The following is a 3,700-nucleotide window of genomic DNA, read 5'->3' on the forward strand; positions in this document are numbered from 1 at the left end:
CACATCCCTGTCTCGCTGACAGCAGCACAGCACTGCTTCGCTGACAGCAGCACATCACTGCTTCACTACCAGCAGCACATCCCTGCCTCACTGGCAGCAGCACATCCCTGCCTTACTGACAGCTGTATATAGGGCCTAATTCAGACCTGATCCCTGCTGTGCATATTCACACAACAGGAGATCAGGTCTGAAGTGCGTGTGTGCTGGTGCCGCAGTGCACCGGCACATGCCAGAGATGCGATCAGCATCTCTGCCCAGTGAGCGCCTCTGCCTGATTAATCTGGAGAGTTTTTGTAAGATGTTTCTTCCATCAACCAACGAAGAAACACATTGGTACTTTCCCATGATGAGTGAGTGCTTCAGGATCTCTTGAACTTACATGTGCAGCAGAGTACTGCAATGGAAGCATGCTGGGCCCATAACCCAGAGGTAGGCAGATTGAAACTATCCTCTGCTATATGCATTTTTTTTTTGTTAATTAAAGTAATCAAAAACTGGGATTGATATTTTGTCTCTTTTATTTTTACTTAAAGTACAATAACTTTTACCATTTTAATTTGTTTTAATAGTATATTGACAGTATTGTTTTCTTTCAAAAATCCACTTCATTTTCTTTACCCTATTATTAAAATGGTAATTGACAAAAACAAACTACATTGTCACCAGAAGAGCAATACAAAATGTACAAGTGATATATTAAAATCATCTTTCCAGCTTGAATTTCAATGATGCATTGGGTCAACAATTTTGTGAGAAACATCTTCACCCTTAAATAAAGATTTTCTTAATTCCTTACCTGTGTGCTAATTAGATATCACCTTGTTTTCACATTAAACAGACTTCCACATGAGAAAGCAGCAAGGATGCAGTGGCGTTAATGTTTCCTGGTGTCAACCTGTATTATTTCAGTAGACATTGAAATGAGGATACATCTTGCTGCCTTTCCAATGAAGCAAGTTTAATTTAGTAATAGGTGAAAAACCATCCCTACAAAGGTGTTAATCAGAGACTTGGCTTTGTGGACACTTTTCAGAGAACAAATTTGTTAGCATAAAAATAAAGCCAGAAAATAAAGAGCTGTTTAATCACTCAATTGGATTTTTCTGCCAGCATATTTTTTTTCTCTGCAACCCACTGCTAAATTGTGCTTCCTAGCTGTTTTTATAAAATCACTGAATCAAATCTAACTCTGATTACATCAGAGAAGGCCAGGTACCCTACACCAAAACAGGGGGTTTGAAATTTTGACTTGTCTACTTAAAGATCACCAAAATCTGATAACAAGGTCAATTAGGTCCCTGGGTGGGATTGAACCACCAACCTTTTGGTTAATAGCTGTACATACTAACTGATTGCGCCACAGAGACACTTTGCAAAAGTCCATACTGACAAAGGCTAATAAGCATTCATCTAAAACGTTTCCTAGAAAAACTTTAAAAAGTCAATAATCTGGAGAGTTTTTGTAAGATGTTTCTTCCATCAACCAACGAAGAAACACATTGGTACTTTCCCATGATGAGTGAGTGCTTCAGGATCTCTTGAACTTACATGTGCAGCAGAGTACTGCAATGGAAGCATGCTGGGCCCATAACCCAGAGGTAGGCAGATTGAAACTATCCTCTGCTATATGCATTTTTTTTTTTTGTTAATTAAAGTAATCCAAAACTGGGATTGATATTTTGTCTCTTTTATTTTTACTTAAAGTACAATAACTTTTACCATTTTAATTTGTTTTAATAGTATATTGACAGTATTGTTTTCTTTCAAAAATCCACTTCATTTTCTTTACCCTATTATTAAAATGGTAATTGACAAAAACAAACTACATTGTCACCAGAAGAGCAATACAAAATGTACAAGTGATATATTAAAATCATCTTTCCAGCTTGAATTTCAATGTTGCATTGGGTCAACAATTTTGTGAGAAACATCTTCACCCTTAAATAAAGATTTTCTTAATTCCTTACCTGTGTGCTAATTAGATATCACCTTGTTTTCACATTAAACAGACTTCCACATGAGAAAGCAGCAAGGATGCAGTGGCGTTAATGTTTCCTGGTGTCAACTTGTATTATTTCAGTAGACATTGAAATGAGGATGCATCTTGCTGCCTTTCCAATGAAGCAAGTTTAATTTAGTAATAGGTGAAAAACCATCCTTACAAAGGTGTTAATCAGAGACTTGGCTTTGTGGACACTTTTCAGAGAACAAATTTGTTAGCATAAAAATAAAGCCAGAAAATGAAGAGCTGTTTAATCACTCGATTGGATTTTTCTGCCAGCATATTTTTTTTCTCTGCAACCCACTGCTAAATTGTGCTTCCTAGCTGTTTTTTATAAAATCACTGAATCAAATCTAACTCTGATTACATCAGAGAAGGCCATGTACCCTACACCATAAGATGAGGTTTGAAATTTTGACTTGTCTACTTAAATATCACCAAAATCTGATCACAAGGTTAATTATGTCCCTGGGTGGGATTGAACCACCAACCTTTTGGTTAATAGCCAAACACACTAACCGATTGCACCACAGAGACACTTTGCAAAAGTCCATACTGACAAAGGCTAATAAGCATTCATCTAAAACGTTTCCTAGAAAAACTTTAAAAAGTCAATAATCTGGAGAGTTTTTGTAAGATGTTTCTTCCATCAACCAACGAAGAAACACATTGGTACTTTCCCATGATGAGTGAGTGCTTCAGGATCTCTTGCACTTACATGTGCAGCAGAGTACTGCAATAGAAGCATGCTGGGCCCATAACCCAGAGGTAGGCAGATTGAAACTATCCTCTGCTATATGCATTTTTTTGTTTGTTAATTAAAGTAATCCAAAACTGGGATTGATATTTTGGCTCTTTTATTTTTACTTAAAGTACAATAACTTTTACCATTTTAATTTGTTTTAATAGTATATTGACAGTATAGTTTTCTATCAAAAATCCACTTAATTTTCTTTACCCTGTTATTAAAATGGTAATTGACAAAAAAACTACATTGTCACCAGAAGAGCAATACAAAATGTACAAGTGATATATTAAAATCATCTTTCCAGCTTGAATTTCAATGATGCATTGGGGCAACAATTTTGTGAGAAACATCTTCACCCTTAAATAAAGATTTTCGTAATTCCTTACCTGTGTGCTAATTAGATACCACCTTGTTTTCACATTAAACAGACTTCCACATGAGAAAGCAGCAAGGATGCAGTGGCGTTAATGTTTCCTGGTGTCAACCTGTATTATTTCAGTAGACATTGAAATGAGGATACATCTTGCTGCCTTTCCAATGAAGCAAGTTTAATTTAGTAATAGGTGAAAAACCATCCCTACAAAGGTGTTAATCAGAGACTTGGCTTTGTGGACACTTTTCAGAGAACAAATTTGTTAGCATAAAAATAAAGCCAGAAAATAAAGAGCTCTTTAATCACTCAATTGGATTTTTCTGCCAGCATATTTTTTTTCTCTGCAACCCACTGCTAAATTGTGCTTCCTAGCTGTTTTTATAAAATCACTGAATCAAATCTAACTCTGATTACATCAGAGAAGGCCAGGTACCCTACACCATAACAGGGGGTTTGAAATTTTGACTTGTCTACTTAAAGATCACCAAAATCTGATAACAAGGTCAATTAGGTCCCTGGGTGGGATTGAACCACCAACCTTTTGGTTAATAGCCGTACATACTAACTGATTGCGCCA

The 3,700-nt window shown here is 36.2% G+C and overlaps 1 non-coding gene across 1 annotated transcript; it reads right to left on the reverse strand.

Moving 5' to 3' along the window:
* Positions 1-2,465: 2,465 nt before the first annotated feature.
* Positions 2,466-2,539, reverse strand: TRNAN-AUU (transfer RNA asparagine (anticodon AUU)). The gene has a single exon. It is a non-coding gene; the product is annotated as a tRNA-Asn (tRNA).
* Positions 2,540-3,700: the final 1,161 nt, after the last annotated feature.

The sequence above is a fragment of the Pseudophryne corroboree genome, unplaced genomic scaffold (assembly GCF_028390025.1).
Source record: "Pseudophryne corroboree isolate aPseCor3 unplaced genomic scaffold, aPseCor3.hap2 scaffold_1752, whole genome shotgun sequence".
Lineage (NCBI taxonomy): Eukaryota > Metazoa > Chordata > Amphibia > Anura > Myobatrachidae > Pseudophryne > Pseudophryne corroboree.